Source organism: Lytechinus variegatus, chromosome 19, assembly GCF_018143015.1.
Source record: "Lytechinus variegatus isolate NC3 chromosome 19, Lvar_3.0, whole genome shotgun sequence".
NCBI classification, from domain to species: Eukaryota; Metazoa; Echinodermata; class Echinoidea; order Temnopleuroida; family Toxopneustidae; genus Lytechinus; species Lytechinus variegatus.
The window spans coordinates 21,746,165-21,760,487 of NC_054758.1; positions in this window are offsets into that span (position 1 = coordinate 21,746,165).

Genomic DNA, 14,323 nt, shown 5'->3' on the forward strand with positions numbered 1-14,323 from the left:
CACACGCTCTGCCCTGCAGACAACGAAGAAGGATCCTGAATGGCTTCTATCGTTTTTCGTATATATATTTTTACAACTTTAGACCTTTCACTTATTGAGGGGGGGGGGGGTGCTGATCGAGTTTCATCATCTCGAGTTCTTGTACCGATGTAGGACACTTTAAACTTAATTGATTAATAAACCGAAATGGGGCTAACAACACATTGCTCACTCGTAATCAAGCGCGGATCCAGTGGGGGGCACAGGGAACACGTGCCCCCCCCCCCTTTGAGAAGCAAAATTAAGAATCTGTAATGTAAAAATGCCATAAAAACAAAGGTGTTCCCCCTCTTTTGAAATTGAAGACCTTTTTTTTTGCTTGTCAAATTTTTGGGTACGAAATACCCTTAATTTTTTGGTTGAAAACCTTCTTTTTTTTGCTTACTTAATTTCTGGTTAAAAGCCGTTTTTTTTTTTTTTTTTTTTTGCTTGTCAAATAATTTTAGGCACGAAATATTCTTCATTTATGGTTGAAAACCTCTTTTGGCCCCCCCCCCCCTGGAAATTCCTGGGTCCGCCTCTGCTCGTAATGATACTCAGAATTTAGAGATAACAGTGGACCCATAACAAAGAAGATGCAGACAAATGTGGTACATGTATCTAGGCCTATCACCTTTCTGATATTAATGTCTTGTTTGTTCACTGAACATAATTTAAGTTTGCATTTTAGTATTATACTATCAAACCTTTAACCCTCATTCAAGTACTTCATAGACAGATAGAGAAACTTTGTTCCCTTTATCAGCGCTGATAATCTGTCCAACGTGCTGATTTGATAATTTTATGATATTCGGGAAAACATAATTCCGCCAAAAAAGCCTCCTGCTTTCTTTTTGAACAAGCTGGTCCAGCGGGTGGGTGTCTGTAAGTCAGTGGTGGTAAGTACATCTTTTCCATGTAAAATGTTTGTGAATTCTCGTCATTTGAACAGTAATATATATGTATTTCTGTAAACGTGAATAATTACCTGCAATGGCTTGAATAAAAAAAAAAAGCATATGCACTGGATACTCCGAAATTAGTGAAGTGTACCTCAACAGAAAGTATGTAGTAGGGTGCCGTGGTCGAGTGGTCTCATAAGGCGCCTGGCTTTACATGAAAGTTCGGGGTTCGATCCAGGCCGCGGCACTCTACTCTTCATCACCTCATGTATGTGAAACTAGGTGTGCACTTGTATTAAAACAATAAAGAAAGAAATAGCGTCAGAGAACTTATCGTTATAAAATGTACATCAGTAATGGACGGTTCGTGTACTCTACTCTTTAACACCTAAAGCATATGAAACTTATTGAAAGATGAAAGTAACTATAGTAGTTTTCAGAATAACCGATCCAGCTGCTATAACTGTATTCGCTTTTCGATTAGACAGAAATGGCAAATGGTTGGCAAGTCAAGCATGCGCAGTAAGTTATTCTTCAAAACATCAACAATCATGACAATGAGGATGTTGCAAAAAATATATTTGTTATCTTTTGCAAATTTCTCTTTCAAATTATAAAATAGTATAAGTTTATCTTTAGCAAGTCAATTTGCAAATCTTGTTTCAAAAAGAAGATCATCGATTGAGTGCAAATTTGAAATAAATTGGAAGAATGATTGATTTTGACCTGAAATTGACTTTCATTTTTTTATTTTGCGATACGAAGAAGTAGAATAAAAAGAAGAAGGAGGAGGAGGAGGATGAGGAGGAGAAAAAGAAGAAGGAGGGAAGGAGGAGAAAAAAAATGAAGGAGGAGGAGAAAGAGAAGAAGAAAAAGAATAAAGAAGAAGAAGAAAGAAAGAAAGAAAGAAAGAAAAAAAGAGAGGAGAAGAAGAAGTAGAAGAAGAAGGAGGAGGAGGAAGAGGAGAAGAAGGAGAAAAAAGAAGAAGGAGAGAATTAAAAGAAGAAGAAGGAAGAAGAAGAAGAAAAATAAGAAGGAGGAAGAAGAATATCATAAATTTCATATTGTTTGTTGGTGTATGTACAACCGGGAAGTAAGGAATAGCATTGGACCTACATGACATATGGCCTGTACTCTGAACTCAGATCAGGTTTAAATTAAACCCTGGTTTAAAAGACCCAATTTGGGCACAACTCCTCAAAAGTACTCATGCAATTTATTAACTCATTTGACACTCAAATTGTTCATAATTGTCTGGGAATGATAAATGAAGTATTTTCTTCATTACGTAAGCAACAGTTGTGAAAGCAAAAGGAAACAAAATAGTAAAGAAAAAATAAGAAATATGCAATATAAACATAATTTCTGAATTTTTGGCTCCCATGATATTAGCACAGAGGTAACCCTGACATCAGAATACGGGGCTATGTGTTCTTTTTTTCCAATTTCATGGTCAGCTTCCGAATTCCTTGGAATAGGGGCACGCTTTCACTAAGTTTTTTTTAAAGTATTCATTTAATAATCTATCTGACTTACAGCAGGATTACCCTTTCAAAAAGAAAGAAAGAAAAGTGTTTCATCAAAACCATTACAATGAAGGTTATTTCATTTCGTTGATCAAAATGATTTGCCAACTTTCTAAGCTCTTGTAACCATTAAAGGATTGGGTGTCTAACTAAACACTTGATGCAGGCTCGTACCGCGATCTGGATTTTTCAGTACTTTTTTGTAATTATGAACACGCAGGATGAGTATCTGGCTAAAAACGGATGGAAATTTGAATCACATGAAAACTAATTTGTGCATATTTATTGACTTGAACACTGGATTTTAAGCCCCATGTTATTATATTGAACATATCATTTATTTCGCTCATTCAACAGGAACTGCGAACACGAAGCGCTAACGATTTTTTTTAATTCTATATAATGACCTGAAATATTTTTGAATAGTGACTATGGTTGGGATCTAACGGTGAATGGGTGATTTTCTTTTCAAAATTTGAAGAGTGAAAATAATGTTTCGGATCACTTTACAGCTTAATGAGTAGGATGCTACTGCTTGTGACAGCAATTCTATACATTTTTTTTTTCAGTTTTCGAAATTTCGGGTGGGGGTGGGGGCAAAGATCCTTACAGGGGGATGCCTCCCGTGCCCCCTCCCCTGGTGCTGCCACTGAGTTTAAGTCTATTTTAACCTCAAATTGTATGTTTTGAGGGACCAAGCATAGTGTAGCGGTGAGCCAGGGAAAAGAATAAATAATTTCGTCGGTTTTGCTGAAGTTAAGTATTCCAACTTCTATCTGTAATTAAGATGATTGTAAATTCGCAATAATTTAATATGTTTACTCATTTAAGATGCTGTTATTCGGAATATTTGCTTTGCGGTGGTTAGACCACACTGATAAAAAAACCCCTGATATTACAGGGGAAAAAGAAGCTTTTTGCAAAAGCAATAACAGAATCATTCTGTAAATTCATAAAACAGGAATTTCTTTGCAGTGTAACAGAACAGGTCTGTTTAGAAAGGAGAAAAGGGTGTTTTATTTAAGGAAATTTGTAAGGTTCTACACGCTAAATACAAATTTCCTGTAAGATTACGCAATCTTGTAACGGATTACAGGTGTTTTCGAGATTCTGCTGCAGGAACTTTTTTATTTTAAGGATTAATTTTCTGACAGTGTATTGTAATGTTTATTACAAAGTTCGACTTCAATATTGCACCTGATTTTTCAGGGTGCTATTAACTTTGTTTATCATATTTATCATTGTACCTTGTCATGATTTTCATGCGTGCTGTATGTGCAGTTTTGGCGCAATGTGCAAATATTTTATCAGCCCGATTTTAATGATAAAGGTTCTCATGCAAGAAGAGCAATCTAAAATTGGATTGGTCGTAAATTATATGCAATATACCGGAATACTAGATTAACAGGGAGGATAATTCATATTCTCATATTCTAATTCATATGTAGGAAAAGCGGGATGAACTTTGACATTGCGTACTTTGCGTATCAAAAAGTTTACACTTTGAAAAAATCTTGGAAAATTATTGTAAAATCCTGAAGATTTTCCACATTTTAACATTGGTACAGACCTATATTTAAATGAATGATGGTATAACTGTCGAAAAATATTTCTACTTGAGTGAGCACCACTTACTTTTGAAAAGTTAGTGAAAATGATTTGCGCAGAACTTTGAAAAAGTTATGCGAATAAAAGTAGAACTTATTCATGAAGAACACGTGAAATTTAGCAATTAAAAATGATTCGAAGATATCTTTTACTTTTTTTAACTTGTTTCCTTGCCCAAAACACTTCGAACATGTCGAAGAGTGCATTGTGCTCCACCCCACTCCTCCGCACACCGACGTGACCGAGGCCATCGTGACGATATTTGCTTTACACCGAGCTGTGATGTAAATGATATGGCTTAGGCTTGATTTTCATTATGTTAATCACTGTCAAGCTTGGAAGAAGTGTGGAGAAACAATTATTAAATACAGATTTCTGCGATCCTTGCAAAAATGGACAGTGCTCACTCAAGTGTAACATTCTGTCAAAACTTTTACTGTCATTGGATAGACACAAACCCAAGATTATATGTGAAAAAAAATACTCACATGTTGTATATTTTTTAATTCCCATGTAGTTTTTATAGTGTTACCTTTTTTGATACCCAGTGTACATAACTAGATTATCTTCTAAACCTTCTGGATTCCCAATGGTCTATCTTTTTCAAATACTTTAAATACACCCACAGCTCCCTTGCGATCGAATTAATTCGTATGATTCTTTTTATCACATTTATCACTTTTATTCGATTGCTACTTTTATAGGTCTTCCATTCTCTACAATGCCTACACAAGACTGACGCAAATGGAAAAGGTATGGATTTCCATATTTTTATTACATTTATGTCAGGGGCGGCGCTACGACGGGGCAGGGGGTGACTGCCCCCAATCACGTGTTTTACCCGGAAACTGAAGGTTATAGGGAGAGATAGAGTAAGAGAGAGAAGTAACCGATCTATATGAGAGGTAAAGGTATGTGACGATATATCCTTGAAGTTCAGTCGAGAAACACAAAAAAATAGGTCGCTTTGCATTTAAAATAACATGACACCGCCCCAGGTTTATTTAAAAATCCAGTTCTTAGTAGAAATACAACTCTATAAAAAATACATTACTTCTGGTAACCATAGGCAGCGGAAGCGGACGGACTGGGGTCCTGCCCCCCCCCCCCATCTATTTGAGGATGGGGGACGTTCCCCCCTAATCTTTTTGTTGATAACCCTTTTTGTGTGGTTACCCCCTAAAATTTTGGTTGTTACCCTGTTTTTGTTTTGTTTTTGTTTTTTTTGCTTGTCAATTTTTTTACCTGTGCCCATCCCAAATTTTCAGGTGGACCCCCCTAAATTTGTTGGCTTCCGCCTCTAATGCTGGCAAGACTAGTTCACGTAAATAGCTTGTCATGCTTGTTGAGAAGAAAATTCGTCGCATAAGTCTTTTGTTTGTTTAGGTCTTTCACAGGCTCTTCATTTGGAATTTCAAACAGTCTAAAGGATCATATAACATCTATTCAAAATACGAAGAGTAAATAGCACCTTCTTGTAAAACAAATGAATTCTTTTATATCATTTAAAAGTATCATTAATTCAAGATCTGAGAAAGACAATAAGAAAAACACAAGGAACTACTATTAGCAAATTAACACAGATTTGCTAATGATTATACAGAACACATTTTCGAGCATTACTCTTCACGTGATATATTTCCTCTGAAAAAAAAAACGTGACTTGACATTTCGTTATTTTCTTTCTTGAACAACTTTGCTTTTAGGAAGACGTAAAGAAAACACTGGTAAGTTACTAATACTTATCATTTTATTTCCTTTATGGTAATGAGGGATATCATTTAATAATTTTTTTTATCGTTGCATCGACGGAAAAAAAACTTGTTGTTCTAACTTAAACTATTCTATTAATGAGAGATCGGGGAACAAAGGAGGGGAGGGTGGGGGCTTGAGCTCCACTTTTTCCAAAACCGTGCATTAAAAGGTAAAAGTACCATTTGATTGTGATTTTGATTATTACATATATATATATATTATGGTGAAAGAAATGGATGAAGAGAACAATGGTAGGCGTAGCTTAAATCAAGGTTCCCCAGAGCTATTTACCCTTTCGAAAAATTGGTGATGCCGAAAGAATGACTCTACCTATAGCTACGCCTACCATTGTTCTCTTCATCCATTTCTTCCACAATATTTAAATAAAAGAATTGCCAAACTTGTACATGTATAACTTCACACACACACACACACACATATATATATATATGTATATGTATATATATATATATATATATGTATATGTATATATATATATATATATATATATACAGTATATAGTATATTCTATTTTTACCTAGGCCATCACAACAGTCACCACTGCTACGTGTGTAGGTGCTGGCATTGGAGCTTTAATCGGTGGTCCTTTTGGAGCGGCCATCGGAAGCGCAGTTGGTACATTGTCGGGCAACATTGTTGTTTTAGCGGTAAGTGGCGTTCATTTTTTTTCGTTGTTTACAGAGATATTTTTGGGGTTTAGACTCAGTTTTTTCCTCTGTGGAATAGGTGCTGAACAGGTTGTAATATATTAGAAGAGAAGTAAACAGTAAAAGGCTATTTACAAATTCATACAGCCTTGTTTACTTGTTGAAAGCGCCTAAACAACTACTGTCATAACGTAGAAAACAGGGTTTCGTACATAAAATTGAACAGCATATTAACTGTTGAGTCGCAGTAGTAGTTGTAGTTAGTGGCGTGAATACGGGGGCATGGGGCACGTGCCCCCCCCCCCCTCTATCGGCTGGCCAAAAAAAAAACGGGGGAAAAGGAGAAAAAGAAGGAGAAAGAAAAAGAAACGTGGTGGGAAAGAAGAAATTATTTTATTTTATATATTATGTTATATTATATCATATATATTACATCATATTGCATAAGATTTTTTTTCCTCAATTTATGAAAAATAATTGGCTTAGGGCGTATATAGAGGGCTAATGTGTTCATCATTTCTGGTGCTCGCATTGTCTGAGTAATGATATATATGTATATATATATATTGTAAATAAGTGGATGAAGAGAACAATGGTAGGCGTAGCTTAAATCAAGGTTCCCCAGAGCTATCTACCCTTTGGAAAAATTGGTGATGCCGAAAAAATGTCTCTGCCGGGAATCGAACCCGGGCCCCCAGCTTTCAACGCCGGTGCCTTAAACACTAGACCAAAGAGACGGGTTAGTGGTTAGGGCGAACCCAATCCGATTGACCGTCAGATAGACAGATTAACGACACTTTACCAATTATAATTTCCTTTGTTGGGCGAAGGTGGGTTTAGAACAACAAAGGAAATTATAATTGGTAAAGTGTCGTAAATCTGTCTATCTGACGGTCAATCGGATTGGGTTCGCCCTAACCACTAACCCGTCTCTTTGGTCTAGTGTTTAAGGCACCGGCGTTGAAAGCTGGGGGCCCGGGTTCGATTCCCGGCAGAGACATTTTTTCGGCATCACCCATTTTTCCAAAGGGTAGATGGCTCTGGGGAACCTTGATTTAAGCTACGCCTACCAATGTTCTCTTCATCCATTATTTTATTTACAATATTTGAATAAAAAAAGAGTTGCCAAAAGCTGTTGTACATGTATAACTTTACACACACACCCTCACACACACACACATATATATATATATAATCATGTTGTGCTAAATCATCCCGTTTTCAAGTCAATATACATCAAATATGTTTCCTCGCACTTCGAGTATTTATTGTTTTATGGAGTGATATAATTGCTTTTTAATGACAATTTCAAGAATATCAAACAATTCCTGTCCGTGTTTGCATTCGCATTAGTGGACTGGCGAGATGTCTGCTCTTCATAAAAAAATCAGCTCGCGCTTCGCGCTCGTATCATTTGGTTAGTGAAATACGTATGGTCTTAGTAAATTCCTACAAACAAGCCTTAGAATGCCCCTCTTCAGGTAGGAATTTCAAAAATTTTCAGCTCGCGCTTCGCGCTCGCGATATTTGATTAGTCAGATATGTATAATGATCGTGATAACAATGACTATAAAAGGTGTTTCATGTGTTAGGTGTAATTGTAACAAAATCATGGCGCTTGCATTAGATGACTATGGTTAGATATGTATGTTCTTTATGAATTCCCTAAAACAGTCCTTAAAATGTCCCTTTTCGGGTCAATATATACAACAAATTTCAGCTCGTGCTTCGCTCTCGCATTGTTTGTTTTGTGAGAGAGGTACGTATCATGATTACAAAAAATTGCTTATGATATCCTTTCTTTATAGGTCTGAATATCAAAAATTTTCAGCTCGCGCTTCGCGCTCGCATTATTTGACAAGTGAGATACATATCCGTTTAATGGCACCGTACTTAAAATTTGCTGGTGCCCCCCCCCCATGCCATGACGCACGTTACGCCATTGGTTGTAGTTGTAGCAGTTGTGGTAGTAGTAGTTGTCGTAGTTTAGTATAAGTAGTAATAGTAGTAGTTGTTGCTGTTGTTGTTGTTATAGTGGTAGTAGTTGTCGCAGCTTAGTAAAAAGAAGTAGCAGCAGTAGTAGTAGTAGTAGAAGTAGTAGTGGCGGTGATGGTGGTGGTGGTGGTGATGGTGGTGTAGTCGTAGTATCCCCTTACTATCAATTGTAATTATGGTAATTATACAAGTAATTGTTAAATTGAACTATAAATATTTACGAAATTAATTGATTGCATTTATTCTTTTTCATTTCAACAATATCAAATTTACAGGGAAAGAAAATTGACGACAAATTTCCAGCGAATAATACAAAAGAAATAGATCAAGGCCTTGAGGCCGAAGAACCTAATAATCAAATGTATGAAATGAAAAATAAGTGAGTTTCAACTCGACCTAAAGGTGAGTTATTATACAAAAATATAAGAAACTAAACTCCATTAAATATTTGCATATGATGAAATTACCACATCTGTCCATTTACTTCATCATCCCGAATTATATGTGTCTTAACTTTGTCATTATCATATTCATCATCATCATCATCATCAACGACACTACTGCCACCAGTATTTTCATCACCATCATCGTCGTCGTCGTAATTATATCCGTCATCATTATCATCATCATAGTCACCATAATCATCATCGTCGTCGTCGTCGTTATTATCATTATCATCATCACCATCATCATCATTAATAATATCATCGTCGTCGTCGTAATTATCTTCATCCTCATTATCATCATCATCATCATCATCTGATCATCGTTGTCGTAATTATCTTCACCAACATCATCATTACTATCATCATCATCGTTGTAGTAATTATCTTTATCATCATCATTATTTCGTCATCAATATCATCGTCATCGTCGTCGTCGTAATTTACTTCATCATCATCATCTTAATCACCATCATCATTATCAACACCAACACCACCACCACCATCACCACTATCATCATCATCGTTACCATCAAACACCATCTCTCAATCCTCCTCATCATCATCACTTATCCGGTAATTTAACATCTAGATACATGACATCCTTGTTTGCTGCATGATTTCACAGAATAGTATCTGCAAGATAATATAATAGCGAGTTTTCGAGCTGCCACGCAGAACTAATTTAAGAACACAGTAAATATATTAAAATTCCTTCAATTGACAATTAACAGCTTGGAGGTCTTTGTCCAAAATTGGTGGTACGGAATAGCAGTTCCTCCTAAGTTTCGGAGTTGACGAAAAATGCAAATGCCGTTCAGAGTCCATGACGAAACTGCTATTTTGATTTACCAGTTTCGGAAGTGACTTCTTGGAAGGACATTTGGCAATATATGTCTATACTCTTTGTGTTTTGCGCCGCGGTGCAAAAACTCCTTAATATAATTTCAGGAACCTACAAACGACAAAAACGCTACTTGCAAGACCTTAGAATAAGAATCAGAATAATTGCTGTACTTTTGCAAAAGGAATTAATTTATAAAGTATTGTTTGTTGTAAATGAGCAATGTGGGTTCGTCATTTAGTTAGGCGTCAATGCAATTTAACAGCACATTTCCTTCAATATCTTTCCATAGAACAATAATTTCTTCCCCAAATTTTGCCTGAACGTGCAACATAGAAGTGGTGTTTAAAAAACAACAATAACTCAGATATGACTGATGTGCCATTTGCTTATTATCGCTTTCACTAATTCGTTTTGTCTCTTTGTTTTAGGATTTTTTTTACAACACATTGGTGGTGATATGGATAAGGTAAGTGGTCTTAAAAACTCTATTTAAAGCGGAAACGAAAAACGATGGAAATCAATCTACATATTTTTAAGAGAAAGTCTATAAAAACCATAAGTTAATCGTCACTTTTGTATTTGCATTATTAATGTTTCACGCGGTGGACGATGTGAAATATTATTCACACTGTTGAAATGCTCAAACTCGACAGTGAAGATATTTTTACACTATGGACACCTAGACAGTGTTACTGTTCACAGCGCGTAAACATGGTCTAATATAGGTAATATGTATTCAAATTGTTGAAATGTTCAAATTTAACAGTGTGAAGGTGTTCTAGCTAGGTAGATCCCGTCATGCGGGTCCAATTACATTGACTGAACTTTTTGACATGTTCGTAACGACGAAATAATGTAAGCTGAAAACGATCTTACTGCTTGGAAAAAACCTCGACATCGGGCTCAAATGTCATGTTTTTCTTGTTAATTTCTCAGCAATTACATAATCTGTTTGAGGAATACATACAGATGCACGGACGGTCCAGATTCAGCACGAAATTTTCAAGGCATTACCATAACTAGTATTTGTTTTTAACATAAAACCAGTATGGAAGTCATACTCAGACGTCGTACAACTTTGGAACAGTTTCAGGAATGGAAAATGTAGTTTGATTAATTGCACCTATGAGTTTTCGATTTCAGATAGCATCTTCAACACAGCGTGATCTATAAAATATAATTTATTATAATCATATAACACTGAATTCATACTTATTAATATGTAATACTAATAATTCTTAAACTAAGCTTTCGATTCACTCCTAAGATATGGTAGAAACGTAAATGCTTCAACCGTATTATAGCCATTTATCTCTAAATTTCACTTATTTATTTATTTCATTTCCAGGCAAAAGAAAAACAAGAATATAGACAACAGAAAGAAATTACCACCGACTAGTGCCTGAGGATGACTAAAAGAAAAACTAATTTCTCTTATGAAGCTCTCTTTACTAGTCGATGTTAACAAATATACAAAAATAAAATCGGTATAAAATGACAATATATGTTTAGATGCATTACTTACTAAAACAAAGAACCTAATAATAAAGAGTGTTCTTCAGTTATTACATAAGTTAAAGTAAGAACAATAGGTCGAATTTGTTTGCTTTGTTTTTTCTGCTTTCATAAATGATAAAAAGCTGCTAAAAATACATAAAGTAATGCAAAAAGTATACATTCTTAGAACAGATTGTTAAATTGAAACAGATGTAGAATTATTTACAAAATCAAAAAAAAGAATGTAAAATCAATTCTATCTACAGATTAATTTCATTTCATTCAACATAAGAAAGGAAGTCTGTCATGATGAGATAACCCATCACAAAATCACTTTTTCATATTTGAGTAATTCCTCTCTTTTTCCTTTTTTTTCTTCAGAAAGATATAAAGAAGACCTTGGTGAGTTAGCAAGAATGCATTATTTCTCAAACAAGACATACCATACTGAAGTAGACTTTGTTCTTTTCTGCGTATTAAATGTTTATGCGTGTAAACAAAAATGATGGAACAATGAACGATAAGTAAATAGTAGGATAAAATAATCCGAAATCATAGAGAAATGTGGGTGGAAACCTCAGTTGCTTCTAATTTCTCAACCCACAAGCTGTAGAGGTAAATGGTATCAGCGTGACGTGAGCAATAAAAAAAATAAAAACATACTATTTTGGAGATAAACACATATCATTGACTTGGTAATCATTTTGAGAAAAGGGAACATTGACTGACCCAAAATCTCAGACCTGGCTGTATCATTTTTTCTTTCCCTTGCATGTTGCACTTATAGAGAAAGAACTGAATCGATGGCATTTATTTATTTATTCTATTTATTTATTCATTTATTTATTCATTTGTTTTTATTTTTTATTATTTTTTTATTTAGTTAGTTATTTATTTATTTGTTTATTCATTTATATTATTGGTATATACACCTAAACACGTTCTAAGTTTCATCAGTGGAACGTTTCTTCACATTTGCTGCATCGTTTTCTCTGTCATTGGTCCCAGAATATGGAACGCTTTACCTTCTTCTTTACACTCTGCAGGGGCCGCGGAATGGTTTTTAAAGGGAGGGGCTGACTATGAAAAAAATCACAATCATAATAGTCATTTCTGCGTTTTTGTACACGGTTTTGGAAAAGGTGGGGGCTGAAGGCCCCCTAGCACCCCCCCCCCGCTTCCACGGCCCCTGGTCTGTACGTTTTAATAATGCATTTAAAACACTCCATAAAAGTGATCTTCTCCTTTTTTATGATGCCTACGTGTTAATTCATTTAAGTACTAATACCCCCCCCCCCCTCTTTTTGGTTAAGTTTTCATCTCATCAATCATATACATTGCTGGGACTTCTCAACTGGGCGTTCGTTGTATTGAGAAACCAATATAGTCATGATTATGGTGCGTTTTGGTGCATATTCATTAAACCGTATTGTCTGTTACGGATGCACTCTTTTCCATTATTGTTTTAGAATTATATTTCTTAATTTCTTGATATATCATTGGCATATTATGTAAAATCATATTTGGTATTTGTATCGTTTTAATCAGTTTGATATATCCATTTATATATGTACATTCGTATTTTTTTTAGTGGAAATAAATGAATGAAAAATAAAATTATGGACATTGTCAATGTGCGGGACCCAAAAATATATCTATATTTTGTAACATATATCTCTTTTAGGCCTTTTCCACTATCACAACAGCGACTGGAGCAGGAGCAGGGGTCGGTGCCTTGGTGGCTGGCCCCTTTGGAGCAGTCATCGGCAGTGCTGTAGGTTCATTAATTGGCAACGTCGTCGTCTTAGTTGTAAGTTTATTTTTAAAAGGAATAAAAACAATGGAATAATTATAATGTTTATACAAGTATATACTGTATATAACTATCATATTGACATGAGTATATTCATTTTCTGAAAGATAAATGCCAGTTGTGGAATTGATCTCAAAACAAGTTCAAACAAAATCCACTAAAATGACACCCATGTTTTGTACTTATTTTAGTGTGCCAAATGACTCTGGAAGATGTGTTTAATTTCTGCGAGATGAGCAAAATAAGCATGACATCACAAACAAATGTCGGGCTTTTCGAAAATCAATGATAATGCAATGTCCCACATTATGTTCATTTGTGTTAGTGCATTTAAATGAAATATTTTTCAGTTAATATTTCCTGATTATTTTCCTCATAAAACAGTTTGTTGCAACATGGACCTGCTACTCTGAGTAGTAGTAGGTCCATGCATGGACCTTGCAACGACTTGATCGTAGCTTCTATCAGTTGCCAAGTGACTGTAGTTTTATTTATGACCTTTCTTCAGGGAAAGAAAATTGACGACGAATTTCCTGATCAACCTCCACCAAAAAAAGAATAATTTTGCATGTAAGTTGATGATAAATTTTCTATATATATAATTATATTATAATTAATATAATCTTTTATATAAATTTTCTTCAAGAGGGGGGGTATCCATTTAATTCAGGGTGTGAAATAGAGTTATATGACCGATTCCTTCCCTTTTATGCTCTTTCTTCTTTTCCATTCCTCCTCTTTTTCTCATATTGTTCTTCACTACTTTGACAGTCATATGCGGCGGTTGTCACCTTTACCACCCCAACTTGTAGTGCCGCCCGGGCGTGCTGCATTGAATTTTTCGGTAGTCTTATTTTAGGCCAATTAGCATGTTCAGCCACTCCTATCTGATAAATCCAGACTTTGTAACTTTTTACTTCATTCCATTCAACAATTGCATTCCTTGTAATCCTGTGTAACTACATTCTTGAAATTTTTACTTGACATCTCAACTGCATAAATACCAATGACTCTGTTAATAATTTTCAGGCTGAGGATGAGGTGCGACACCTCGAAACATGTTCCGTTTATTAAAATGTTATGTTCTATTCTTTATTTTTGTCTCCTTCCAAATGTTTAACAACCGCAAAAACACTTTGATCGCTGATTAGCATATTTTTTTTTTTGGGGGGGGGGGGTTCTGTTTATAAATTCTTCCACAACGCAGCCCCGCCCCCCCCCCCAAGTTAAAAAAATAGAGCTATACATTTG